The 14,102-nt window shown below is 45.6% G+C and overlaps 1 protein-coding gene and 1 non-coding gene across 2 annotated transcripts in view; both read left to right on the top strand.

Moving 5' to 3' along the window:
- The window catches only part of STOX1 (storkhead box 1), a 73,251-nt gene that overhangs the window by 10,883 nt on the left and 48,266 nt on the right, over nt 1-14,102 (top strand). The gene's annotated exons all lie outside the window — the stretch shown is intronic.
- LOC112135268 (U6 spliceosomal RNA) lies at nt 7,994-8,100 on the top strand. Its single transcript, XR_002916574.1, has one exon. It is a non-coding gene; the product is annotated as a U6 spliceosomal RNA (small nuclear RNA).

Here is a 14,102-nt window from a genome sequence, read left to right as displayed (position 1 = left end):
AGTTAGCTGGGCGTGGTGGCGGGTGCCTGTAGTCCTAGCTACTCGGGAGGCTGAGGCAGGAGAATGGTGTGAACCCAGGAGGCGGAGGTCGCAGTGAGCCGAGATTGCGCCACTGCACTCCAGCCTGGGCAACAGAGCGAGACTCTGTCTCAAAAAAAAAGAAAAAAAAAAAGAAAAAAAAAAAAGAAGTGGCAAGAGTGGGCATCTGTGTCTTCTTCCTAGTCTTAGAGGAAAAGCATTCAGTTTTTCACCATTAAATATGATGTTAGCTGTGGGCTTTTCACATATGACCTTTATTGTGTTGAAGTAATTTCATCCCATATCCGTGGATTGGGAGACTTAGTATTTTTTAAATGTTCATACTACCCAAAGTGAGCTACAGATTCAATGCAATCCCTATCAAAATCCCAACAGCTTTTTTACACAAATAGGAAAAACAATTCTAAAATTCGTATGGACTCACAAAGGATCCCAAAATAGCCAAAACGATTATTATTATTTGAGGCAGGGTCTTGCTCTGTCACCTAGGCTGGAGTACAACAGTGCAATGACAGTTCACTGCAGCCTTGATCTCCTGGGCTCAAGCGATCCTCCCCCCTCAGTCTCATGAGTAGCTGGGACCAGAGGTGCGTGCCACCACACCCGGCTAATTTTTAATTTTTTTGTAGAGACAGGGTCTCGCTCTTTTGCCAAAGCTGGTCTTGAACTCCTGGGCTCAAGCAATCCTCCCACCTTGGCCTCTGCCAAAAATGACTCTGAGAAAGAAAAACACAGCTGGGAGTCTTTCTGGCTTGGGGGATGCCTGAAAAAAAGAACAATAAAAAACAAAGCTTGAAGCATCACACTTCCTGATTTCAAAATACATTACAGGCCAGGCATGGTGGCTCACGCCTATAATGCCAGCACTTTGGGAGGCCAAGGCGGGTGGATTACCTGAGGTCAGGAGTTTGAGACCAGCCTGGCCAACATGACAAAACCCCATCTGTACTAAAAATACAAAAATTAGCCAGGTGTGGTAGTGGGAGCCTGTAATCCCAGCTACTTTGGAGGCTGAGGCAGAAGATTCGCTTGAACCCAGGAGGCAGATGTTGCAGTGAGCCGAGATTGCGCCACTACACAGAGTGAGACTCCGTTTCAAACAAAACAAAAACCACACACACACAAAACAAAAACCAAAAGGTATTACAAAGATATAGTAATTAAAACGTGGTACCAGCATAAACACAGATATATACAGCAATGGAACAGAATAGAGAGCCCAGAAATAAACCCACACATATACAGTCAACTGATCTTCCTTGAGGGTGCTGAGAACACACAATGGGAACAAGAAGGTCTCTTCCACAAATGTCCTGGGAAAACAATCTCCACATGCAAAAGAATGAAATTGTACCCTTTTCTTATACCATCCACAACAGCCAACTCAGAATGAGTTAAATGTAAGATCGGACACTAAGACTTCTAGAAGAGAACATGGGGAAAAGCTTAATGACATAGATCTTGACAATGATTTTTTGGATATGACACCAAAAGCACAGGCAACAAAAGCAAAAGTAGAGAAGTGGGACTAAGTACAAGCATCAACTATTTATTTTATTTTACTTTATTTTTAAATTTTTATCTATTTATTTATTTCAAGACTGGGTTATGAGCCTGGCTAATTTTTGTGGGGTTTTTTTGGTAGAGATGAGGTTTCACCACATTGCCCAGGCTGGGCTCAAGTGTTGGGGTTACAGGCATGAGCCACTGCCCCGGTCCAAGCACCAAATATTAACAGTGGTTATTTTGTTTTATTTATTTATTTATTTTTGTTTGTTTCTTTTTTGAGACAGTCTCATTCTGTCATACAGGCTGGAGTGCACTGGTGTGATCTTGGCTCACTGCAACCTCCACCTTCCTGCTTCAAGTGATTCTCATGCTTCAGCCTCCCAAGTAGCTGGGATTACAGGCATGAGCCACCACGCCTGGCTAATTTTTTGTATTTCTAGTAGAGGCAGGCTTTCGCCATGTTGCCCAGGCTTGTCTTGAACTCCTGAGTTCAGGTGGTCTGCCGCCTCGGCCTCCCAAAGTGCTGGGATTATAGGCATGAGCCATCGTGCCTGGCCAACAGTGGTTTGTTTTATCTCTGGTATGGAATATGGCTGTGGGGTGTGTGTGTATGTGCACACATGCACTTGTAAATGTTCTTGCTTTTTGCTTTTTTTTTTTTTGAGACAGAGTCTCGCTCTGTTGCCCAGGCTGGAGTGCAGTGGTGCGATCCCGGCTCACTGCGACCTCTGCCACCAGAGTTCAAGCGATTCTCCTACTTCAGCCTCCTGAGTAGCTGGACTACAGGTGCCTGCCACCAAGTCCGGCTCATTTTTGTATTTTTAGTGGAGACGGGGTTTCACCATGTTGGTCAGGCTGGTCTTGAACTCTTGACCTCGTGATCTGCCCGCCTCGGTCTCCCAAAGTGCTGGGCTTACAGGCATGAACCACCGTGCCCATTCTGTTTTTGATTTTTAAATATATATTACTTTTAGTACCTTTTATTTTAATTTGAGTTTCACTTGATGGGTTGCTCCTGTAACACATTCACATAGTATGAAAGGGTATACAGGAAAAAGTCTCTCATTTCCCTATCCCAACCACTGATTACCTTTCTCTGGAGATGGCTGCAGTGACCAGTTTTCTAATCCTTCCATAGATAGTTTATAAATCTACAAATAATATGGATAGACATATCTGCCTCCATTTTTACATAAATGTTAGCATATTACATGTATTATTTTTTCTTGGAAACAAGTTTTCTTAAGTCATTAAAAAAATCAACGTATAAGTGCAAGGAAGTTAATAGCATTGTTCTAGGGTGCAGAAACACTAGTTCTGTAGGATGTAAGTAGGGATTACATGAAAGAGAGTTTCCCAGTTGAGTGTGTTTGGATAACATGTTTAAACAGGTTTCATGAGTGCAAAGACTTCGGGAGACCTTGTTATGCTGATGGTCTCCATCCAAGAGGCAGGAGAATAATCTGAATGCTCCAGTCTCATTCCACCAGCGAAGCCCGTTTTTGCCAAGCTCCTTGTGGGTAGATGTTGGAGGAGTTCCTGGGAAACTCTGGGTCCCTTTGGAGTATCTTCCTGTGGAAGGAGCTGATCATCTTGTCCCATGAGCCCAGGGCCCACCTTACAGAGAGCCATGTCTCAGAGCCCCATTGTGGAGTGGACAGAGACCACAGTGAAAACTACCCACGTCCCACACCCAGGGAGGTGTGTGTGTTGGGAGATCATGGAAAGAACACTAGACATGAAGTCTGGGCCATCTGAAGAATATTAACCATGTGACCTGGAGTAGAGCCATCCTCCCCTTATAAATGGCAGCCACCATGCTTGCCTTGCTCCAAAGTTGTGGCATTGGGATGCAGAAATGCCCTATTTGAAGATGTTATTCCCCCGACCTTCAACCCCACAGTGGAGGTTTCAGGAAGGGGCAGAGTTTGGACATCCCATAGGTTCATAGGTTTCATAGATCAGAGGGCTTTCAGAGGCCATCCTGGAGGTTTAGCTACATTCTGTGCTAGTAGAAATTCACGTTAAGCTTTTACAATGTAGAGAAATTTCTAGAACAGCTAGCTTTTAATAGATGAGGAGACAGAAACTGCTTGTCAAGATCATTTACAGTGTTAGGCTTATTCCATGATAATTGACTGTTTTTTCTCTTAATTTATCTTTTGAGGAAAAGGTATGCAAAGTGATCCTTTTTCTTGTTGATGCGAGGTGCCTCTCCATGGCTCTGTACCATTTCTTTTTTTTTTTTGAGATGGAGTCTTGCTCTCTCACCCAGGCTGGAGTCCAGTGGCGCGATCTCAGTTCACTGCAACCTCCGCCTCCCGGGTTCAAGCAATTCTCTGCCTCAGCTTCCCGAGTAGCAGGGATTACAGGCGCCCGCCACCATGCCTGGCTCATTTTTTGTATTTTTAATAGAGATGGGGTTTCACCATCTTGGCCAGGCTGGTCTTGAATTCCTGACCTCGTGATCCACCTGCCTTGGCCTCCCAAAGTGCTGGGATTACAGGTGTGAGCCACTGCGCCTGGCTGGCTCTGTGCCATTTCTTTAGCAGTTCATTAAGGATTAGGAGGTCCCTTGTGAAATTCTTTGTAAACTAAATGAGCCTTTGACTCCCCGAGTCTAAAGCCATCAGCTGTGACTGTATTCATTTGATGGAAGGGAGATGTAGGGTCTGGCAGCGCATGGCTGACTGGTACTACATAATGGTAATTACTTATAAATTATATTTTTATATTTTAATTTTTTGAAACAGAGTCTCACTCTGTCACCCATGCTGGAGTGCAGTGGTGCAATCACAGCTCACTGCAACCTCAAACTCCTGGACTCAAGCCATCCTCCCGCCTCAGCCTCCTGAATAGCTGGGACTGTAGGCGTGGGCCACCACACCAGCTACTTTTTTTGTAGTGATGGGGTCTCACTGTGTTCCCCAGACTGGTCCCGAACTCCTGGTCTCAAGCAATCCTCCCGTCTTGGCCTCCCAAAGTGCTGGGATTATAGCCATGAGCCACTGTACCTAGGTGAGATTTTGGTGATTTTGAGTAGAACTATAATAACATTCATCAACAGGTCTGTGGACATGTTTTCATTTCTCTTGGGTGAATAACCAGGTGTGAATTGGAGGGCTGCTTTTCAAAATGATTGTACCACTTTGCAATCGTGCCATCAATGTATGAGAATTCCAGTTCATTTGATATTATCAGTATGTTATTATTTTTGTTATCGGGTTTTGTGTGTGTGTGTGTGTGTGTGTGTGTGTGTGTGTGTGATGGAATTTCGCTCTTGTTGCCCAGGCTGGAGTGCAATGGAGCGACCTCCGCTCACTGCAACCTCTGCCTCCCGGGTTCAAGCAATTTTCCTACCTCAGCCTCCAAAGTAGTTGGGATTACAGGTGCCCATCATCACGCCCAGCTAATTTTTGTATTTTTAGTAGAGACAAGGTTTCACTATGTTGGCGAAGCTTGTCTTGAACTCCTGACCTCAGATGATCCAACCACCTCAGCATCCCAAAGTGCTGGGATTACAGGTGTAAGCCACCGTGCCCGGCCTATTTTATCATTTTTGGCTGGACTAATAGTTGGATAGTAGGCCGGGCTCAGTGGCTCACGCCTGTAATCCCAGCACTTTGGGAGGCTGAGGTGGGCGGATCACGAGGTCAGGAGATCAAGACCATCCTGGCTAACACGGTGAAGCCCTGTCTCCACTAAAAATACAAAAAATTAGCCGGGCATGGTGGCGGGCGCCTGTAGTCCCAGCTACTTGGGAGCCTGAGGCAGGAGAATGGCGTGAACCCAGGAGGGGGAGCTTGCAGTGAGTCGAGATCGTGCCACTGCACTCTAGCCTGGGAGACAGCAAGACTCTGTCTCAAAAAAAAAAAAAAAAAAAAATTGTTGGATAGTGGTAGTTCATTGTGACTTTAATTTGTATTTCCCTAATGACTAGTGAGTTGAGCATCTTTTCATGTGTGCTTATTTGCTATGTCTGGATCTTCTTTTTTTTTTTTTTTTGAGATAGAGTGTCTCCCACACTGGAGTGCAATGGCGTGATCTTGGCTCACTGCAACCTCTGCCTCCTGGGTTCAAGTGATCCTCCTGCCTCAGCCTCCTGAGTAGTTGGGATTACAGTTACCTGCCACTACACCCAGCAAATTTTTGTATTTTTAGTAGAGATAGGGTTTCACCATGTTGGCCAGGTTGGTCTTGAACTCCTGACCTCAGGTGATCCACCGGCCTCAGCCTCCCAAAGTGCTGCAATTATAGGCATGAGCCACCATGCCTGGCCTGTATCTTCCTTAATAAGTGTCTGTCGAAATGTTTTACCCATGAAAAAAGTTTTTTTCCTTATTAAATTGTAGGATTTCTTCATATATTTTAGATACAAGTCCTTTGTCAGTTATGTGTTTTTTCCCAGACTGTGGCTTGTCTTTTTATTTTTTAATATTTATTTATTTTTGAGATGGAGTCTCACTCTGTCAACCAGGCTGGAGTGCAGTGGTGCGATCTCGCCTCACTGTAACCTCCACCTCCCACTTTCAATCGATTCTCCTGCCTCAGCCTCCCAAGTAGCCGAGACTACAGGTGCGCACCACCATGCCCAGCTGATTTTTGTATTTTTAGTAGAGACAGGGTTTTGACATGTTGGCCAGGCTGGTCTTGAATTCCTGACCTCAATTGATCCACCCTCCTCGGCCTCCCAGAGTGCTGGGATTATAGGTGTGAGCTACAGTGTGTGGCCAGCTTGTCTTTTTAATTTCTTACCAGTGTTTTTTGAATGTTTTAATTTTTTTTTCTTCAAGATGGAGTCTCGCTCTGTCACCCAAGATGAAGTGCAGTGGTGCGATCACAGCTCACTGCAGCCTCAACCTCCCAAGGCTCAGGTGATCCTCCTGCCTCAGCATCCCCAAGTAGCTGGGACTACAGTTGTGCACCACAACAGCTGGCTAATTTTTTTTTTTTTTTTGAGATGGAGTGTCACTCTGTTGCCCAGGCTGGAGCGCAGTGGCGCCATCTCGGCTCACTGCAACCTCCGCCTCCCAGGTTCACGCCATTCTCCTGCCTCAGCCTCCTGAGTAGCTGGGACTACAGGCACCTGCCACCATGCCCGGCTAATTTTTTTGTATTTTTAGTAGAGACACGGTTTCACTGTGTTAGCCAGGATGGTCTCGATCTCCTGACCTCATGATCTGCCCGCCTCGGCCTCCCAAAGTGCTGGGATTACAGGCATGAGCCACCGCACCTGGCAACACCTGGCTAATTTTTTTATTTTTATTTTTATTTTTTTTGAGACGGAGTTTCCCTCTTGTTGCCCAGGCTGGAGTGTAGTGGCGAGATCTTGGCTCAATGCAACCTCTACCTCCCGGATTCAAGCGATTCTCCTGTCTCAGCCTCCCAAGTATCTGGGATTATAGGCATATGCCACCACGCCCGGCTAATTTTTGTATTTTTAGTAGAGACGGGGCTTTCCCATCTTGGCCAGGCTGGTCTTGAACTCCTAACTTCAGGTGATCTACCCTCCTCGGCCTGCCAAAGTGCCGGGATTATAGGTGTGACCCACTGCACCCGGCGCCAGTTTTTGTATTTTTAGTAGAGATGGGATTTCGCCATATTGCTGGTCTCGAACTCCTGGGCTCAAGTGATCCTCCCACCTCAGCCTCCCTGAGTGCTGGGATTACAGGTGTGAGCCACTGTGCCCACCTCTATTTTGAGATTTAACATTTAAATCTATGATGCATTTCATGTTAATTTTTGTATGTGGTACAAGTTATGGATTGAGGTTTTATTATTATTATTATTATTATTATTATTATTCTTTGAGACGGAGTCTTGCTCTGTCACCCAGGCTGGAGTGCAGTGGTGTGATCTCAGCTCACTGCAACCTGTGCCTCCTGGGTTCAAGCGATTCTCCTGCCTCAGCCTCCTGAATAGCTGGGAGTACAGGCATGTACCACCAGACCTGGCTAATGTTTTTTTGTATTTTTAGTAGGGATGAGATTTCACCATGTTGGCCAGGCTGGTCTTGAACTCCTGACCTCAGTTGATCCACCTGCCCCCCAAAGTCCTGGGATTACAGGCATGAGCTACCACTCCTGGCGAGAGGTTGATTATTATTTTTTGCATATGGATGTCCAATTCTTCAGGAACTCTCTTGTTGAAAAGACTGTCCTTTCTCCATTGGATAACCCTGGCTTTTTGTCAAATAGCAATTGACCACGTGTGTGTGTCTATTTCTAGACTGTTCTTTTTTCTTGATCGGTAACACCTATGCTTTCTCCAATACTACAGTGTTTTCATTACTGTAGCTGTATAGAAATCAGATATTCTGAGTCCTTCAAGTTTGTTTCTTTTTATTTGGTTGTTATTGGTTCTTTGCTTTTTCCATGTAAACTTTAGAATCAACTTGTCTATTTCTAAAAAAAATTCTGCTTAGGTTTTTATTAGGATTGTGTTAGTGCTTGCTTTGGCAGCACATATACTAAAATTCAAACGATACAGAGAAGATTAGTGTGGCCCCTGTGCAAGGATGACATACAAATTAATGAAGGATTCCAATTAAAAAGAAAAGGATTATGTTAACTCTATAGATTAATTTCGGGAGAATTCACATCTTAACAATCAATATTGGGTCTCCTGAGCTATGGAGGCAGTATATCTCTCTAGTAAATCTTTGTTTCTAATTCTGTTACAAATGTACATTTTGACCTTTGAGTTCCTGAGTCTTTGAACACCTTCTGTGAAACAAAATGCCTTCCAGATACCAAGGAATAAGGAATGCAGGTGCTTGAAAAAGCCAGAAAATAGAAACCTCAGTAGACTCATTTAAATTCTCCAGAGGCACAGTGGCACTGAGGATCAAAAAGGAACAAATCCCTTAGGAGAATTAGAACATCTGTATCAACTGAGGGGAAAAAAATATTTTGAACAGCAACAAAAGATGACCACAGTTTAAGTTTAAAGAGCATCAGCAGACACATGTTATTATGGTGGCTTGGGTTGTGGGGGAGTTTGTTTTGTTGGGTCAAGGGTGGATTTGGGGATTGGAAGGTAGAAGGTTTTGTTTTGTTTTGTTTTTCTCGAGATCACTGTGTTGCCCAGGCTGGAGTGCAATGGCACGCTCTCAGCTCGCTGCAACCTCCGCCTCCCAGGTTCAAGCGATTCTCCTACCTCAGCCTCTCAAGTAGCTGGGATCACAGGTGTGCAACACCACGCCCGGCTAATTTTTCTATTTTTAGTAGAGATGGGATTTCACTATGTTGGCTGGGCTCATCTCGAATTCCTGACCTCAAGTGATCCACCTACCTCGGCCTCCCAAAGTGCTGGGATTACAGGCGTGAGCCACTGCACACGCCGGAAGGTAGAAGTTTTTTTGTTTGTTTGTTTTTGTTTTTTTGAGACGTAGTTTTGCTCTTGTTGCCCAGGCTGAAGTGCAATAGCATGATCTTGGCTCACCGCAACCTCCACCTCCCGAGTTTAAGCACTTCTCCTGCCTCAGCCTCTCAAGTAGCTGGGATTACAGGCATGCACCACCACACCTGGCTAATTTTGTATTTTTAGTAGAGATGGGGTTTCTCCGTGTTGGTCAGGCTGGTCTCAAACTCCCGACTTCGGGTGATCTGCCCGCCTCGGCCTCTCAAAGTGCTGGGATTACAGGCATGAGCCACTGTGCCTGGCCGATAGAAGTATTTTTAAGTCTTCTCTTCTCCTGCCTCCATCTTGCCTGGAATAGATCAAGTCCTTTCCTTTAGTTGTTGATCAAGAACCATGCTGGGCCAGCCCTGACCTGGGTGCCAGGTGGGACATAGTGAGGGCACTAGGTCCTGTTGCCCTGAGGACACACCTGGAAAACACATCTGTCATTTTCCTTCCCATGTCTCCTTCAGGGCAGAGGCAAGGAGCCTGGCCCTTAGTCCCTGCTAATGGATCATAACTGGAAGATGCTAATTCTACCCAGACCTCAGCCAGGTGAGGCACAACCCAGCTGTACTGCTGCCTGCCACCTAAGCCCAGTGGCCTGCAAGACCTTTCACCTTTCCACCCAGCTTTTGCGTGGGCTTTCCATGCCACTGCTTGGAGCTGCAATGCCACTGGTCAGGTTAGATATTTAAGAAGGGGGAGGAGGGCCTTCAGATATGAGATGACGGGCAATTTGCTTAACCTTTCATGCCTCTGCTTCCCCATCTGTGAAACAGATGATAATACTACCAATTTCATAGTATGGTTGCAAGGATTAAATGAAACAATACATATAAAGCACGTAGGAGAGGGCACAGCACACAGTGAGCTATCGGTGAATATGAACAGTTTGTTTGTTTTGTTTTGTTTTTTGAGACAGTCTCACTCTGTCTCCCAGGCTGGAGTATAGTGGCGTGATCATAGCTCACTGTAACCTCAAGTTCCTAGGCGCGAGTGATTCTGCTGCCTCAGCCATCCAAGTAGCTAGGACTACACGCTCGTGCTACCATGCCTGGCTATTTTTTTTTTTTTTTTAATTTTCCTGTAGAGTTGAGTTCTTGCTGTGTTTCCCAGGCTGGTCTCAAACTCCTGGGCTCAAGCAGTTCTGTTACCTTGGGCTGCCAAAGTGCTGGAATTACAGGCGTGAGCCACCGTGCCTGACAACGTTAGCAGTTAATTATTGTTGTGGAACTCACAGGGTGCCAAGCCAGGCATGGGACCCACGTCTGGCATCTCAGGCTGTCCTGGAGGCCTCATTCTGTCACTTTGGAGCATATCCTTCGGCCATCTTGATTTCATGTGCTGAAAAATCACCATGGTATTAAGACACAGAAACGACTTTCTTCTGAATTAGGACTACAGTCTTGTAGCCCAGGCTTTGCTTTTTCAGGTTCAACCGGGCATTATTGGCCCTGTGTGTCCATGAGACCTGGATTTCAGTCCTAACTTCTCTCCTAACTGGCCAGCTCCTTCCAGTCTCGACTTCAGCTTCAGTCTGTGGTGTAGATGTGTTCCATGCTGTGATGTGCTGTTCTCAACCCATTGAATCACTGAATGATTCTCTTAGGCCAGTAATTCCTGAACTCTTCCTATTATTTAATTTATAAATTACCATTTCCTAATAGTATGGAATGGCCCATATTATTTTTAATTTATACAGGATGAAAATTATGCTTTGAAAAATGGACAGTTGTGATTTCTGCCCATCTGAGAGAGGGAGTTTCAGTCTCTGGGAGCTGTGGAAGGAGTCCTCAACCAGGGGAGGTTCATCTGTGGATCATGCTGGGGAGAACCCAGGGAGCTCAGGGCACCTCCTGCCCGGCCTTGTGCACAAGGCCTCTCCCATCTGATTGGGCCAAGCGCTTGTACACAGAAAGCTAGTAAGGGTGGAAGCCTACAGGGTGAGATATGTTACTCAAATTCCTCTCATGATTGTTCTTTCATCCGTGTTCTAGATTTTGATTTCTGTTGCAATACAGGTTGAAAAATTACCTGCAAGGAGGAGTTTTTGTGTTTATTGATTTTTTTATCACAGTATTTACCGAGTCCTCTTCTCCTAAACTTTCCATTCATCTGACTCTTCACAACCCTAAGAAAGATACGGCATGCCCTTTAAATGGTAATTGTGGGTCATGTAAAATGGCCAGTACCTGTAAAGCAATAGCATTTGGGGATAGGGCTTTTCAGAAAGCCCAGAGATGTGTTTTTTGTTTTTGTTTTTGTTTTGAGATGGAGTCTTGCTGTCGCCTAGGCTGGAGTCCAGTGGTGCGAGCTCGGTTCACTATAACCTCCACCTCCCGGGCTCAAGCGATTCTCTTGCCTCAGCCTCCTGAGCAGCTGGGACTACAGGCCACCACGCCTGGCTAATTTTTTGTATTTTTGGTAGAGATGGGGTTTCATCATGTTAGCCAGGATGGTCTCGATCTCCTGACCTCATGATCTGCCTGCCTCGGCCTCCCAAAGTGCTGGGATTACAGGCATGAGCCACTGCACCTGGAATTTTTTTTGTTTTTAAACCGAAGCTTATTTCTCTAGCCCTGCAGTTGGCCATAGTTATATTTGCTGGTTGAAAGCCTTGGTAATAAAAAGAGCTCCCCTCCCTCCCACCTTAAACACTTTCCAACTTAAAGTGCTGTAAAGCTTAGTGGTTACTTGATGGGCCTTCAGCACAAAGTGCATAAAATAGTTGAAGACATCCTTTTCAGAAGGAAGCCTGGTTATCAAACCAGGGCACTTTGCAAAGACAGTGCCTTCTATTTCCATTCACACACTTTCATCCCACACAATGGATTAGGGCAATATTTCCCAAAGTGTGGCATGTATATTATTGTGGTGGTCATTGTGGTCGTGCACAAGTTGATTTAGATATACTTTTAAACATTTGGCTGGGCACAGTGGCTCACGCCTGTAATCCCAGCACTGGGAGGCCAAGGCAGGTGGATTGCATGAGCTCAGGAGTTCAAGACCACCAGCCTGGGCAACGTGGTGAAATCCTGTCTCTACAAAAAATACAAAAATTAGCTGGGCACGGTGGCATTCAGCTGTAGTCCCAGCTACTTGGGAGGCTGAGGTGGGAAGATTGCTTGAGCCCATGAGATCAAGGCTGCAGTGAGCCGAGATCGAGCCACTGCACCCCAGCCTGGGTGACAGAGCGAGACCCTGTCTCAAGAAAAAAATAAAAAACAAAACCAGCAAAAAGCAAACAAACACAAAAAAACGAGAGGCCAGGTGCGGTGGCTCACAACTGTAATTCCAACACGTTGGGAAGCTGAGGGGAGGAGCACTTGAGCCCAGGAGTTGGAGACCAGCCTGGGCAACACAGGGAGAGCCTGTCTCCACAAACAATAAATTAGCAAGGTGTGTTGTGTACACCTTTGGTCCCAGCTACTCAGGAGGCTGAGGTGGGAGGGTTGCTTGAGCCTGGGAGGTCAAGGTTGCAGTGAGCTATGATTGTATCACTGCACTCCAGCCTGGGCTACAGAGTGAGACTATCTAAAAAAAAAAAAAAAAAAGGAAAAGAATAGAGAAAGGGAGATTCTAGGAAGTTGAGTGTTCTAAGAATAAACTTAATTGTGTTTTAATTCACTTTCTAATATAATTATCCAATTGTGGTAGTAAAAAAAATCATTAAACTTATAAATATTTAAGGTGATGGATATCCTAATTACCCTGATATGGTCTTTATGCACTATATGAATGTATGAATGTACCAGATTACCACATGTACCCCCCAAAATATGTACATCTATTTGCTGGGCACGGTGGCTCACACCTGTAATCCCAGCACTTTGGGAGGCTGAGGCAGGTGGATCATTTGAGGTCAGGAGTTCAAGACCAGCCTAGCCAACATGGTGAAACCCTGTCTCTATTAAAAATACAAAAGTTAGCTGGGCATGGTGGTGTGTGCCTGTAATCCCAGTTACTTGGGAGGCTCAGGCAGAAGAATTGCTTGAACCCAGGAGGTGGAGGTTGTAGTGAACTGAGATTGCACCACTGTACTTCAGCCTAGGCAACAGAGCGAGATTCTTGTCTTAAAAACAAACAGCCGGGCGTGTTGCCTCACGCCTGTAATCCCAGCACTTTGGAAGGCCGAGGCGGGCAGATCACCTGAGTTCAGGAGTTCGAGACCAGCCTGGCCAATATGGCGAAACCCCATTTCTACTAAAAATACAAAAATTAGCCAGGCCTGGTGGTGAGTGCCTGTAATCCCAGCTACTTGGGAGGCTGAGGTAGCAGAAACGCTTGAACCTGGGAGGTGGAGGTTGCAGGGAGCCGAGATTGTGCCACTGCACTCCAGCCTGGGCAACAGAGTGAGACTCCCTCTCAAAAATAAATAAATATGTCATCTCACTGTCTTCTGACCTCCATTGTTTCTGATGAGAAGTCAGCTGTTAATCTTATTGTGATTTGCCTGTATGAGTTTAAGTTTTTCTCTTACTGCTTTCAGGATTTTTTTGTCTTTTTTTTTTTTTTCTCCAAGACAGGGTCTTAATCTATCACCCAGGCTGTAGTGCAGTCTCACAATCATAGCTCACTGCAGCCTCAGCTCCTGGGCTCAAGAGATATTCCTGCCTCGGCCTCCTGAGTAACTGGGACTACAGGCACATGCCACCATGCCTGGCTAATTTTTTTTTTTTGAGATGGAGTCTCGCTCTGTTGCTCAGAATCAGAATTCATATGTGAGATGGTGGTGTTAGGTTCATTTTGCGTTGAAAGTGAAGTCAGACTTACTTGTCATAGGGAAGCCGTACTTGGCAGTGGTCTGAGTATATTTCTTACTACCTGTGTGACTGGGAAACACTTCTTTTTTTTTTTTTTTTTGGAGACAGAGTTCTGCTCTTGTTGCCCAGGCTGGAGTTCAATGGTGCAATCTCGGCTCACTGCAACCTTCACCTCCTGGGTTCAAGCGATTCTCCTGCCTCAGCCTCCTGAGTAGCTGGGATTACAGGCACGTGCCACCATGCCCGGCTTTTTTTGTTTTTTAGTAGAAACGGGGTTTCACCATGTTAGCCAGGCTGGTCTCAAACTCCTGACCTCAGGTGATCCACCCACCTCAGCCTCCCAAAGCTCTGGGATTACAGGCGTGAGCCACTGTGCCTGGCCAGTCA

Source organism: Pongo abelii, chromosome 8, assembly GCF_028885655.2.
Source record: "Pongo abelii isolate AG06213 chromosome 8, NHGRI_mPonAbe1-v2.0_pri, whole genome shotgun sequence".
Lineage (NCBI taxonomy): Eukaryota > Metazoa > Chordata > Mammalia > Primates > Hominidae > Pongo > Pongo abelii.
The sequence above is the reverse complement of the archived record's forward strand: the minus strand, read 5'-3'. Positions and strand labels throughout refer to the sequence as shown.